The 15,415-nt window shown below is 40.9% G+C and overlaps 1 protein-coding gene across 2 annotated transcripts in view; it reads left to right on the forward strand.

Annotated features, from left to right (window-relative positions):
• The first annotated feature begins 1,809 nt into the window (after positions 1-1,809).
• Positions 1,810-15,415, forward strand: part of ctbp2a (C-terminal binding protein 2a) — a 75,227-nt gene continuing 61,621 nt past the window's right edge. Inside the window, exons 1-2 of one of the 2 annotated variants that reach the window (XM_044045546.1) lie at positions 1,810-1,903; positions 2,070-2,208. The gene's annotated coding sequence lies outside the window, so the exon portion shown is untranslated. Of the gene's footprint in view, positions 2,209-15,415 lie in introns of both variants that reach the window. The other variant, XM_044045545.1, reaches the window with a different exon arrangement.

Genomic DNA, 15,415 nt, shown 5'->3' on the forward strand with positions numbered 1-15,415 from the left:
TAGTGCTGATTCTAGTCATCTGCAGTGTATACAATACACAAGAGGAGCAAGTACAACCCGGGGCCTTGGACGGATGGTGGATTAATTTTGGGGGGAGGCGACTCCACTGATGCAAGATGTCTTTAGTAAGTCTAACGGCTTTTTGAGGGTCAAGACTTAGGAGTAAAAGTGAAAACTAAAGAGAGAGTGATAGATGAGTGTGTTTGTGTGCACTTTTTCTTCTGGAACCTTTGCCGACATAAACACTGACCTCGTCTGGATTTAGTAGTCCCCGTGGGACCAAAGCCTGATTCTAATGAGGCAGAACCTCTGGTTAAGGGTTAGGGTTTAATGTCCTAATGTGTCTGTAAGAAACAAAGATCCGTAGATATGCAACGTAGACAGCATCCATAATATTGGGGCTACCGAGGTGAAAGTGGACATGGGACCCTAGAATGTGTCCATGAGAAATCTGGTGATGATTGACTGCTGTTTTCTGACATTAAGCCAAGTTAAGCTTGAACTACGATACGTGTTATAGAATGTCCCCTATAGGGGATTCTTACAACTTCAAATGACTCTTTGAGGGTCAAGACCAGTCTTGTATTAAGTACCTACAAGGGATAATTTAGTGAAAGTACAAGTATCTCAGCAGAAAATGACTTTGGTAGAGGTTGAAATCACTTTTTCATGATAAGTCTTAAAGTATATGACATTTACTGTACTTTAGTATCAAAAGTAATTTCCTAATATAAAAGGAATTTAAGTTTTATAACACCAACTCCTCTTCTTCTGATTTTATTTGGTAGTAACGAGCAGAGGTGGAAAGAGTACTGAAATAGACTACCCAAATCTCGCATGAATTGTTTTTAATTAAAGGCAAACCTTAACAAATTAAAGTGCTGACAAAATAAAACATGTAAATACATAATGTGTTGGTCAAAATGGGTCAAAGGTCACAAATGCTTTAACTTTCTCACTCACTCAGGGACATTAATTAATGCCAATTCACCTGTCCCCATCGTTCACCTGTCCTTATCATTCATTCACCTGTCCTCATCATTCATTCACCTGTCCTTCATTCATCTGTCTTCATCGCTCATTCACCTGTCGCTGTCATTCACTTGTCCTCCTCATTCATTCACCTGTCCCTCATCATTCACCTGTCCTCATCATTCATTCACCTGTCCTTCTCATTCATCTGTCTTCATCATTCATTCATTCATTCACCTGTCCTTCTCATCATTCACCTGTCCTCGTCATTCACCTGTCCTCATCATTCATTCACCTGTCCTCATCATTCGTTCATCTGTCCTTGTCATATGTGTGAATTTTTTTAATTTACTCAGTTAACAGATGTGATTTCAAACGTAGCTCAGTACAGTACTTCCAAAAAAACATACTTAAGTAAAATTAAAAATACAACTTTTAAAAATTCTTAAAAAAGTGCACAAAAAAACCTACTCAATTACAGTAATGGGAGTATTCATTACTTTCCACCTCTTGTAACGAGTAACGAAGATAGTTCGTACAGGAAAATGTAATGGAGTAAAAGTAAAAGTTGCTGGAAATACAAAGTAAAGTACAGATATGTGACTTTTGTACTTAAGTATAGTCACAAAGTATTTGTACCTTTGTTACATGACAACACTGATCAAGACTTGGGGTTAGGAGGAGATGTTTATGGTTGTGGGGCAAAGGGCAGGGGAGTGCGTTATCTTCACAGTGTCCTCGCAACTACAGAGAGACAGGAATGTGTGTGTGTGTGTGTGTGTGTGTGTGTGTGTGTCAGAGAGGGAGAAGTAGTCAAAGGCTCCGCCTCACTCAAAATGCGAGAGAGGGAGGGAAAAAAAGGAAAAGCAAACTGATACACACCTCTCAATTCTGGCAGGAGGAAAAGAATAGGAGTGTTTTTTTGAAGCGTGTAAGTAAACAGCAGGATAAGCAGCAGGCGAGGCTACTTCCCCACACACACACATTACACTACACGCACCGTGAAAAGACACGACACCGGGGACCGGGAGACTTGTCCCGCTGCGTTCAGGATTAAGTTTGTTGTTGTTGTGTTTTTTTTTAATGTCATCTAAAAGGTTGGACGGTTATCTCACAAAACCGAGATAGCGAGCGAATTTGAAATGCGCAGCCTGCGATGCTACTACTGCCGCCGCTGCTGCTGCTGCCGGAGCTCCCGCAACCGACGAGTGAACTCCCCGTAAACGTCCAGACAAGGTAGGATTCAAAAGATTGTCAAAGAAAGAAGAAGAAATCAAATGTGTGTTCACGCAGACGAGTCCTCGTGTGTGTGTCCATGTGTCCCTGCGCCATCAGCGAGGAGGGACACGAGAGAAGGAGGGACACGAGAGAGGGGAGGGAGGGAAGGAGCAGACATTATTAGCCCACACTACACTTCATAGTGATGTGAGAATACGCCTTTATCAAGTTCATAACCACTTCATAATGTATATTCAAGATTAATTAAGTCAATATTGGCAACACTACAAGTGTCTGTATGCATTTGGAGGCGTAAATTATTCTGAAATACACTTAAAAACAGAGTTCGTACAAAAGTTTTGGTGCCAGTGCAGTTGCAACATCTCTTTGGTGGTGGTGGTTTTTTTTTGTGGTAAAACCAATTAAATCCGGTTTGAACTTGTCACATTTAGCCTCAACCAATTAAAGCTGAGGGCGTAAAGGGATAGTTCAGGGGGTTTATGAGGTAGTGTGGCTGTGTGAGGTAATGAGTTGACACTGAAGTGGGAGCACTTTATCTGAATTTAAAGAAAAAGTATTGAAATTGTTGCACTTTTAAGCTTGGAAATAGAATTAATAAATCAGGGATTTCACGTGACTGAAATTAGGGCTGCAACTAAAAGATTATTTGCATAATCTGTTAATCTGCCATAAAATGTTGACCATTGTTTCCCAAACTTGGAAATGATAATGGTTTCTTTGTTTTAAGGAGCAAAAAAAAAGACATTTAAGGAGGAGAAAAGTTGTTATAATTACTAGAAAAGACACTCAAGATGATTTAATCGATGATCGAGCGATTAATAAACAAATAAGTTCTATCAGCTTATTTGTTTTATACGCACTTTCAATTTACGTATGATAAAAACCTGGAAAAAAAGACAGGTAATATTCACATTTTAGAAGCTGAAAAATTGGAAAGGTTGTTAGAATTATTGGAAATTATTGCCCGTTTAATTTTGTAGTCGACTAATAATCGAACAATCATTTGCAGCCTGAACTGAAATGTCCCTCCAGTTTTCACTTAAGTGGTAAAAGAGTACAAGAAGACGTATGCACATAAAGTGTGTTTTTTAATTAGCTTGTTTGTAATATGCGCATTATTAATTCACGCTTAAAAAAGACCTGAACACAGAACATTTAACAGAAAAAGGTGTTGAAATATCGCGGAAATGGAAAACCTTTAATAAAGGGGTAAATGTAAATCAATGCATTGGAAACAGATTAAGCACATAAAGGAAGATCATCAGTCAATGTCCGTCCAGCTTCCACTTTTTCGCGGACAATAGGAGGTTATTTGTGGACTGAAGACCTGGAAGTGCAAGATGCAAATATTAGTGCAATATTAGACAGGACCGTGTATCAACAGCCACTGGTGCTTTTGTTAAACTCACGGAGTTGTGCTTTCTTATCCTCTCGCATCCAGACTTAACTTGACCCAGACTTGACCCAGACTTTACATTTTGCTTATCTCGCTGAACTGACTTTTTTTGCTGTTGAGTATTTGCTCAGCAGCAGTGGATGATCCACAGAACCTATTAAATCTAGGTCTGCTTAAGTTTACGATATGTTTGTGGCTTTATTTCGTGGTTAGACAGCCTTGCGAACTAACGTTTATAAAACCCATCACCCTCGATTTCAACCACCGCAGTCACATAGTAACACATATTAACTTACTGGTGGAGGCAGCAGCGGATCAACAACTCCTGTGGGCCTTAATGGAAAATCGTTATCTTTGTCTATGGGCTTTGGTGCATACAAAGTAACACAAATTAAAGTTTCCACCCAGAAAATGTTGTCTAATGGTGAGATAAACCTGCAAACAGGTTTGTTGTACCTGTTTGTTGTACTTGTGTCTGTGCTCGCAGTGAGACTTTAAGTGTCCGTGTCTCCGGCTGGTTGCCAGTGCCAGCGGCACTCATGGTGTACAACTGCACTTGAACAAACCTGGACTATCCTTTTAACGAGGGCTTAATTAACGAGCCAATCGAGCCTCCATATGCGCACCTGTACATTCCGTCCATGTCACAGTTTTTGACTGGCAGAGTGGGCACTGGCTTTCGTCTCTCCTTTATTTTCCTATTCTTTTTTTTCTTACTGCATTTAGAGGCTCCAATGGAAGAAATCTTGAAGTAGAGGAAGAGGAGGAGGAGGAGGAGGGCGACTCCATTGTCTGGCCAGTGGAGGGGTGGGAATTGAGGCTGTATGCAGATGTGCTGCTGGCAACGGACATCTGCTCACCCCCCCCGGGCATTGTCACAGCAGACATAGGAGCCTTAAAAAGAGTGGAGAGCCTGCCCCGCAGTGAAAAAGTCTTTTGTTAAGGACATACAGGCCATGGCCCGCACCCTTCCAGAGGCAAATGTTTGCATCTGAAACGCCACGTTTATTGGAACATCTGATCACCTCCTGCACTCTGCTTTTAATCTGAGAGAGTAGAAAAGCAGAACTGTTGTGTTGTTCCGACTAAAAACCAGACTTTTAAAATGCACATGGGCATTTTAGACTTACGGAAAGTCAAAGAGTAGAATTACTAGTACATGTATACAGTCAGTCAGACTCAAACTGGTCTGGGTGCTCTTTGCATGCTCCACAGTTCCTACCTCCTTTTTTGTCCATAAAATGTCAGAAAATATTGGAAAATGGAAATAGCAAGGTTCTCCAATGTCCTGTCATGCCCACAAACCATAATTATTCAGTTTTTTAATGATATCTTTGTTATAAGGAGTAAAGAAACCAAAACATATTTACATTTAGGAAGCTGAAAAATCAGAGAAAAAAAAGGACAAAATAGTTGCCGATTATTTTAGTAATTTCCAAGGAAAAGCCCAGTCATGCTTCCGGCTAAACCATACTAAGCTGAAAGCGGTCAGACAGTATCACAGAGGCAAAACACACATCATTCAATTAATAGATTAGTGTTTGTTTCTGAGGACAGAAGTCTAATGAAACATGCATGTCCATGGCAACATACCGGGTGTCTGTCCCCCCCACATTTATATCAGTTACATGGTGATGCAAGCGACACTGTACTCATCAGTTTATCTCTGTTCACCGGGATTTCCTGGTGTTGTGGGGGTTGTTCTTGCTACAACACCCTCCCCACCTCCCTCCCTACCCATTTGCTTGCTTGCTTGCTCTCCATATCCCTCCCCTTGATCTGCCACCTTCAACTAGTCTGCTGGGGGTTGAACTTCCTCTCACGTCTGCATAGACCCGCTTGTTTTCAGATGTGAAAGCGTGGCCTCCCCAAGGCAAACGCATCACAGGCAGCATCACAATGCTCATGGCAGCTCCTATTAGGCCTTTTGATTTGTCACTTAGGAGGGAAACGCTCTAATATTTATGATATGATTCGTTGCTGCCTAAGCTTGACGGCGGTGTTGCCGTGTGCGCTCGTATGTTTGTGTTGCATATCAGGAGTGTCGTTTTCCCCTCAGCAGATATTCCCCTGTGACTGGAAGGAGTCGGTGTACTGTGATTACGAACATGATTTGTGCTTGTAGAGCGCACTGATGTACACGGCTGATCTGGCGTCGGGACTCATTTGTGTATGTGCGCGTTCCTGCCGTGTCGCGGCGAGGCAAGTGCGGCGAGGCAGCGAGAGATGGTGGTTGTTTCTGAAAGCACAGGTGTTGTCTGTCTCTCACTCTGCCATTTGGTATGTGGTTGTCTTTGGACCGGGGCAGCCCACGTTATGTTTATTCCGAGACAGCTTGCTGTCGTGTCCTCTTGCTTCTTGTTTCTGAGATTACGCGGTGAATAAGGACGAGCTAGAAGCAAAGCAACAGGGGGGGAAGAAAAATAATAATAATCAAGAGTCTTGCATTGACTGCCGGTTTTGAAGTCACAGAAGCAAAGCAATTACAATTGGTTAATCATATTCTCAGAGCCTAATACTCCATTTAACACAGTCATTTGGACGATGCTGAAATAGCTCTTGTGAACTCTTCTGAGAATTTCCGTAATGGCCAGGCCAATAACGGCTTCTAAAAGTTCCCATAGGAGTGTGTATGAGAGGATTTTGCCGTCATGTGATCATGCTATGCTTTGTGGAGAGGAGGTAATGAGTGTGAAATTGCTCTGTGTCTTTCCTGCAAGGGAAGAGGCCCCAGTAACGTACAATCAGAGGAATCACGCGGCATCGAGGACTCGGAATGACAACGGAGAATTTGTAGTGTAGTGTATCACTTTTACAATACAAGTAAAGCTGCAAGTGACGAGTGTTTTCTTGATGAATCGAGTATTTGTTTGGGCCATAACATGACAGAAAATGTTGAAAAATGTTGATTGGTGTTTCCAAAACCTGGAAATGATGATGTTCTTAACTGTCTTGTTTTTTCCTCAAACCTAAATGTTTCAGTTTTAAAGATTTCTTTGTCAAATGGAACAAACGTACAAGAAAATATTCACACTGAATAAGCTTAATTATTAACAAAGTCTAAAACCGAATCATTGATTTTCAAAATAGTTGACAATTCTTTTGATTTTTCAAAAGACTTTTCCCATGTTTTCAATCATACTAGATTTTTTTCTAGTATGATTGAAAACATGGGAAAAGATGAACGATTTTAGAAGTGAAAATAAATGCTTCTTTCCCTGCCTGATAGTTTTGCTTCACAGAGAGTTTCCAGATGGAAAAAGGCTACAAATTCCAGCCTACAAATTATGGGTGATTTAAAATATATAGTCATCCTTCCTTGTGCAGTACGATAATCGATACGCCAATGAATGAGGGTAAAATTGGGGGGAAAGTTGCCTAGCCAAAGAAGAGGGAGTTTACAGCAGGATAATGGCGTATAAGAGATGCTCCATCCACGTTCAGTACACACATAATCTTTATGTACTTTGCACTTTATTCTATATGTTTTTTTTTTCCACTTTGCAATCTGAGAAATGCACTTCAGAGACATTACAGTGATGAAGTTTAATCATTAACCCACTGTATCTCACGCTCACTAGCTGTAGTTTTGTCTCAGTGCAGAGGCACTTAAACATCTTGTGTGTGTTTGTGCTGTGAAAATGTGCCTCTCCAGTTTTCCAGCACCTGTTTCTCATCCTTTTTAAAGCACGCTCTGTTGTGTCTCTGCTGTTTGCGGCTGTGAAGGAAAAGTGTCTGGAGCTCGGGAGTCTCTCCGTGTTTTTTGCGAGCACGAGCAGATGCACGCACACTCTTGTCTGCCACCGATATGATATACTGTATACAGTATGGGGGAAATACATAGCGTCCAGTTGTTCCGCGCTGAAGTGCAGCCAAAGTCGTTTTTCATGCTTTCACAGCTGTTTTTTGCTGCAGCTCGCTCCTGCCACATTGGCATCCCATACGGGGCTTGTTCGCAAGCTCTGCCAATTCAAAATAATGAATTTAATTGTTGCTCCCAGTTCAGCTGGCACAGCAGAGCTGGGAAACAAGCAAATTATAGTCCACTGCTCTGTTTGAAAGCATTACACAATTTAATGGAGACAATCGTGTATTAAAAAAAAAAGAAAGAGAATCACACTGTAGCTACTCATTGTGTGTATTCTGTGTATTGTTTTGTGATGGCCTGCGTATACAGAGATCTTTGAGAGTTTTTCTCTTCGTGTTAAAGCATTTTCAACGCTAATCATTTTTGCTATTTTTCCATAATTTACATAGCAGTGGTGGATTAATCATTCAGTCCTTTGGAAGGAGTGAAGTTTCAGCTCTAACATGTAGAATAAAATCCCCAAATGTACAATTTCCACACTGAAGACACTTGAACACATCGCAGAAGGACACAAGCACACTTGTAAATAATGAAAAGAGTGACGGTTGCATTCCATTTAGCTTCTTGATTTCATCCACGCAGCTGCTGCCCATCATTAAAATTACTCTGCTCGACAGTATAGTGAGTGTGCATATGTCGATGTGTCGAATTGTCACTATTTTGATCATTTTTTTTTTTTTAGTAATTAAAACCAGTTTTCTGATTTTTCCGCATCTTAAATGTGAATATTTTCTGGTTTATTTGCTCCATTTGACAAAGCAATCATTCAAACGGATTCCTTTTTAGTTTGTGGACAAAACAAGCTCATCATTCCCAAATTTGGGAAACACCAATCTGACATTTTCTGACATTTTCTGGACCAAACAAGTACTTGATTAATTGGGAAAATATTTGACAGATTCATGGATTTTGAACAATAATAATGCACACGATTCTCTGAAATATTAAGGCCGTTATTTTATCGGAGGACAGCTCCTGGCAGACAGTGGAGAATGTTTATGGTTCCCTGTATTTATGACCACGGGAGTTTGCTCACACGACTTGGCCGCCTAACAGCCTCCCACCTGGTGTAAACCACCACACTGTGAATTCCCCCACTCCTCCTTAATGGCTGCCCATTTCCCTCCGAAGAAGTCGTAATTGCTCTTGAGTGTAGTGTATTTGGTGGACATTATGCCAGGGATAGAAAGAGTGGGGATGCAGTTTGGACATTTAACATGGATTTAAACCAGTGTGCTGTCTTTCCAACATGGAAAAATGTGTCTTCATGTGTTTGCCAACAGTTTGGGGAAACGACGAACCAGAACTTTAAAACACCTGCTATTCTAACTCCCTTGCAAACCATCGAGGATTAATTGGAATGACTAGTGGCAAACTCTTCCAACTTGTGCGTGGTGTGGATTGATGCACATGTGTGATTTGTGTCTTGAATCTAGCAGAGACAAAGCACCATCTGCACACAGCAGGCCGTCCCGAGTCCCGACCGCCTGCTCCTCGAGAGTGAGAGTGAAACGAGGTTCTCTGAGAGTATTGTTATGAAACCTGCTGCTGCTGCTGCCGCCGTGGCTGCTACGATGATTGTTAATGCTGACAGCTAATAATGTCTTCCTGGATAGCTGTGCCTTACTGGAGCCAGGGAGGAGAAAAGACAGCAACTAATGAAAAGTGGCAGGAAGTGAAGCGATGAGAAGGGCAGAAGCGGATAGAGAGAGAGACAGAGAGACAGAGAGAGAGAGAGAGAGAGAGAGAGAGAGAGAGAGAGATCCGGAAGCAGTGAGGCATGTAGGTCTGTCTGTGTGAGCTGGTGAAGTTTCCTGAAACACAAAGAAAGTACAGGCAACAGTGTATTGTGTTTTATTTCCTATTTTTTATCCTCTCACTCTCTCCGGTCTCAGGAGGGTGGTGGCATGAGGAGGAGGAGGAGGGGGAAGGGCTCCATTGTGTGTGTGTGTGTTGGCATAGTTGCTGTTCCAGTGCAGCTGACATAGACTTGTGTCAGGAGGATCCATCCTGCTGATGTTAGGCAAGTTGTAAACTGAAATAGACGTCTGAAGTGCTGAAGTGAGCCTCTGCCAGTGGAGAGATTGGCTCTGTTTGTTTGCCATTCTGCTGAGCACCACTTCACAGAGAAAACTTTTCGGGGCCCAAATCTGCTGACGGGGAAAAGGACAGAATGATTGTAGTTCTGGGAATCGCTTGTAGGCACAGAGAGAGCTTTCGCCCATTGTGTGTCTGTGACACTGACATTTGGACATGGTGCGGCGGAGAAACGAGTTAAAAGCTGTCTCTTTTTTTTTTTTGCCACTGCTCACAATTCTGCGAGAAGGCAGTCATTGAACCTTCCCAACCACATGAATATGCATGATAAGTCCGGCTTTTCTTCTCTGCCCCCTGAGCTGTATTTTTTCCCCTCACTCAGAGACCTGTCGTGTTGTGTTTGATTGGCCCTGACATTTGAAAAGGTCCTTGGATAAAAAGAAGTTGTTTATGACAACTCTCCTTGCAGCAGAGTAAAAATGGCATTCTCGAAAAGGAGCACAGCTCCTGCATATTTAAATGCTAATGGCTCTGCAAATGTGCAGGCTGACAGGATGTAGTGAAGTATGTACACTTTCGGTATCCAGGCTCACGATGTGAGAGCTTCCTCAAATGTGTCAGCTCATTTTTTTTTTTTTACTAAACAATGATGTGGCGTCCAAGTTTCTGTTTTATTTATTTTACGAATATATTCCTATAAATCAATGTGTTATGGCAGCAGACAGATTATCTAAACACATAAAAACAAAGAGTATAGGCTTAAATCTAGAAAAAAAAAGAACCTAGTGGGAAATCAGCATTTTTTATTTTATTTTAAATCCTAGCATCTGTGGTGCATTATCGCAATGGTTATGATGCAGATAAAGTTTAACAGCTTGTTTTACAAGCTTGCTGATGCTGCATGGCAGTGTAGGGCTGCTGGTCTGAGGCAGGGCCCCTGTGGTTCTGGCTGGGCAGCACTGTAGTGTGGCATCAGGCCCTCTGGTTTGTTATGAGCTGTTTTTGTTTGTAGTAGTAGTGGTACCATGGATTTCCCTGGACTTTGACCTGCTGCTGCTGCTGCTGCTGGAGTATTTGGTCTGCTCGCTAGGCTTTACACTGTGTGGACACGGGGCAACTGATGATGTCATAAGAAATGAATTTAAGTCAGTTAATTGCACAAAGATACAGTTTATGTTATTGTTTAGCCTTTAACCCCAGTCTATTCAAATGGCGGCCCATAACCAATCCTGTGGCTCCACCAGAAATAACTGGAGAAACACTTTTCACTGTGTTTGTGGGTCATATATGACGTATGTTTGTCTTATTTCAAAGAGAAACAAATGCTAATACTGTGCACTTTTTTATGCACTTTGAGGTGACCAAAATAATTTTAGTACTAGTTATTTTATTATTTTTTATTATTAAGCCCACATAGACCGGAAGCTCCAATTAACGCTGCGTTTGTGTGTGTGTATCTGCGTCATTACCTCGTTTATGAAACCCTAAAGTTTCAGAACAAACATTTCAGCCACTGCTGAGAAAATAGTGTTGTATTGTTTTCCTGGGCTCTGCAAAGCGGATCGGCACTTCCTTAATTTGATGTCGTCATCAGAAATCCTCACCACTCCTCTCACCAGCGTAGCGCCTCCTGGTGCGGGCACTAGTCCGGGCACATCCGGTTGCGTACATTCAACCGCAGAAGAAGAAGAACTACTCTCGTTGTAGCTGCTGAGATGCAGAGCATCCACCGTGCCAGAGGGGGAGCTGTGTATCTGAGAGCTGGCCTATCTATTACATCACTTCCAGGTACCTGGCCAATCACAGGACAGTGGGAAAGCTCTCGTTGGCTGGCCAATCACAACACAGTCCACATTCTAGGGGTGTGGTTTTGGTCGGAAACAGCTCGGCTGACGAGAGCGTCAGTGAGGAGATATTTTGATCGGCTCGTTTGCAGCGATTAGGAGGTTTTTAACCATGAAAACAAGTTAATATATGTAAGTAGACCTCCATAACTAACATATATGTGTGATACAAGCATTCTATGTCACCTTTAATGCACCTTATGATGTAACATTTGTATGACAGATTGTGCTGAAAAAAGGGATATAGTGCCTCTGTATATACATTTTTTAACATAGTAATAGAAAAAAGCCGCCTAAATGCTCTGTGTTTTATAGATTAATAAGGAAATTTGGCAAATTTAAAGTTCTGTAATGAACACACCCAAATGCCTCCCTAAAGCGTCTTCAGATGAATTCACTAAACAGAGGTGTTTTTAGATGCATGTAATGAAAGTAAATGCCTTTCCAAGGTGAATGAAGACGACATAGACATCAGTTTCACACTGATTCAAAAGTATTTTTACACTTGTCAGGGCTTATATCTTGATTTATTTGTCATCGCCGCTCTGTTATAGTTAAAAAGTCTATACTGTCAGATTCTTAACAACATAATGCGTTTTTTTTCAAACATAAAAGACAGCCGTGCATTTCTTTATTGGTTCCATTTGTGCTATATGAGGTCATAGAAGACATAATACAGTGTCAGGATTGGCACCTGGTGTAGTTTGTTGCTGCTGTAGCTCATCTTCTTCAAGGTTTGACATGTTATGTGTCCATAGATGCTCGTCTCTCTGTATACTTTGGTGGTAACGGGTGGTTATTTGAATCCAGTTCTCTTCTGACCTCTGGCATCAACAAAGCAACAGTTTTTGTCCAAAGGACTGTCACTCACTGGACGTTATCTAGTTTTACAGCTGGATTTCATTTGATAGCAGTTGAACAAGTGTACCTAATAAAGTGGCGTGTGAATGTAGATCATCGTACAGTGTGTGTGTGTGTGTGTGTGGGGGGGGTGAGATCTGCTCACAAGTGGTCACAGGAGACGCATTTTAATACATGTGTGAACATATGAACTAAGACTGTGCAACTGATCTCTCAGGACAGATGTTAATACCAGTTCTTAATGGGGCCAAAAGGACCAGTTTGTAAACCTGCACTCATATCCTTCCTGGGAGCATGGGAACGTTTTCTTTTTTCTTACTTCACCTTCAGTTTTATCCATAATCATGTCAATTAAAAAGGGAGGATTAATAGCTCACTAAACTGGTGGAATCTGCCCGCTAACAGGAAGCAGTTTCAGAAAACAAAGTTGAACCATGTCTCATTATTGTCTTCTTCTGTCGAGCACTTAATACTCTGACAAAACAGATTTAACAACAAAGGCTGAATGACACACTTCCTTTCAGTCAACTCTGCCAAATGGACTGCCATTGTGGATTCTTTCAAGTTGGAATTGACGTAGGGCTGCAACGAGTATTCGTTTAATGGAATCCTCAGCTATTTTGATCATTGGTTTATTGTACTTTGTTTTGTAGAAAACCGATTCTCAAATACCTTTCGAGAGGTTTTCCTTTTGTGTTAAATCATTTTTGATGCTTAAAAAAATAGTAATATGGCTATTTTTCATGATTGATGTCATAGTTGTTGATTAATTATTCAGTCTTTTGGGAGAAGTTAAGTTTTGGAAGAGTGTTTCAGCTCTAAAATGTCAAATAAGATCCCCCAAAAATGTGATTAAAGGAGTTTTTTTCTCCCCCTGAAGATATGGAAGGAAAAGAACACTTGTAAATAATAAAATGAAGGAAATGTTGCTTCTTAGTTTCAACTACACAGCTTTAGCCCATCATTAAAATGACATTCAACATTCAAGTGAGCGCGCGTACGTCGATATGACGACGATGCGTGAATGTTAGGCTGCAACGATTATTTGATTAATCAGTAACCGTTTTAATAATCAAAACAAGTTTTCAGATTTTTCAGCTTCTTATATGTGAATATTTAGGAGGATAGGCCTCAAGGAAAGGAGGAAGTTTTCCTCACTCTCTCTGTATCCATTTCTAATGCTGCCAAAGTTTATTCTCACTGTTTAGGTTACTGCGCTTCCATGCGTCTAACAGCCTTTTATCTCGCATAAATGCTGGCAGGAGTCCAAAGTAGAGAAACCTGGCAGATATCCATGAAGCTATTTGACACTGTTAAGTGAGCGGCTGCACTTCCCTTTGATTTAAATGAGCAGTAGACGTCAGCATGGTCCCTGTAACACAGCATTAGCACTCACGCATGCACACACACACATGCCTAGACAATGTCGCACATAAAGCGGTTACACACTCGTTGCCGTGTGGAGAGCTGAGCAGGGCGAGCTGTCTCTTTGCCTCAGATCACTCATGCATGCTGAAAAGTGCCATAATATCTACTTGTTGCCAGCTGTTATGGAAGTGTCCGACAATGTGAGTGGAGGAACTGAGCAGTCGAGCTTTATCACGTCGGCCATCTCCACTATGAATATGCATACTGCCACCAGTGTTTGCCAAGCCCAAGGCTACTGCTTTGATTCTGTGCTGCTGAGAGCTCTCAGTGGGAAGGTTTGGTTCGTACAAAGCCGCGTTTGATTGTTTGAATGTTTGATCCTGAACAGAAAAGGATTTAGTGTGTAGGTTAATGTTTGACAGAAGCCACAGACTTGGTGCCTCCTACTCAGTCTTCTGTGAGACACTCCCCTGGGAGTAGGTACAGTATCTCTGGGGATTTGTATGCAGCCTTTTTTTTTTTCTACCCTCTAACATATTCCTTCTCTTTTTTATCACACATATCAAGCAAAGAGAAACATATTAGGGTTCAACCATTTGGTTAAAATATTGACTTGACATTCAATTTAATTAAATTCAATTACATTTGTACAACGCTGAATCACAACATGCTTTATCTTAAGGCTCTGTACATTATAGACGTTATAGAGAGGAGAGAAAGCCATCAATTCACACACTGAGTAAGTGCTAGGCATCAGAACAGATGAAATCTCTGACAGAACCACACTCAAAGATGTATGGCCACCTGCCTCGACCGGTTGTGGTGAAAGGAAAAATAGGGGACAGAGGAGAGGTGAGGTAGAGATAGAAAAAAGAGACCAGGAGCAGTTATCACATGTATTGTGATTGCACTTTGATTTGCGATGAAACTTTTAAAGTCAGACTCCAGTTTAGGGCTGCAACTCACAGTTATTTTCACAATAGATGAGTTGTTTGGTCCTTAAAATATCAGAAAATATTGATCAGTGTTTCCCAAACTGGAAAAAAAAAACTGATGTTCTCAAATGTTCTAATATTGATTTATTTGTTTTATGGGGCAAAAAGCCCAGGAAATAGGGATAGTATTATCTTTAAAATGTTATGTTTTTATTTATTTTGCTTAATTCGTATCTTTATATTTACAGTATATCTTATATCAGTTTGAGTCATTTCTTTGTCATATGGAGCAAGGAAACCTGAAAACGCTCAAATTCATTCATGACTTTTTCACGACATGAATGCGATAACTTGGCTGCAGTTCTTTGACATTGCAGGTTTCTCTCACTTCTATCATGTCATATTTAATACCAACACCACATCAGCGAGTGTCTACCGATAACGATATTGGTCCGATTCTGTCAATTAACACTTAAGCTGTTTACAACACATATGTGGTGATTTCTTTTACCAGCGAGCTGTAAACCAGCCATTTAAAAATCATGAAACTCCAACTTCGAGTCAAATATTCTGCTCCCATAGAGGAGAAATAAATAACCCACAACACGACTCAGTTCAAGCACTGCTATTGTTTATTATTATATTTATAATACTTTTTTTGTGATGCAATTATTTGATATGCAGGGTCTTTTGAATGCATAGGATTTTCTGATTTGATCCAGTTATTTTGACTAAGATGTGATGATACGCATCATATTTTGTTGATTTTGAATAACCTACAGCTAAATGAGAAATTGTATTATCCAGTTCTATAGGGCTGCAACAGTTATTCGATTATTACTCCATCCCTAAAGTAATCGACAAACATTTTTTCAGTTTCTTAAATGTGAATATT

This window comes from Solea senegalensis, linkage group LG15 (assembly GCF_019176455.1).
Source record: "Solea senegalensis isolate Sse05_10M linkage group LG15, IFAPA_SoseM_1, whole genome shotgun sequence".
NCBI lineage: Eukaryota > Metazoa > Chordata > Actinopteri > Pleuronectiformes > Soleidae > Solea > Solea senegalensis.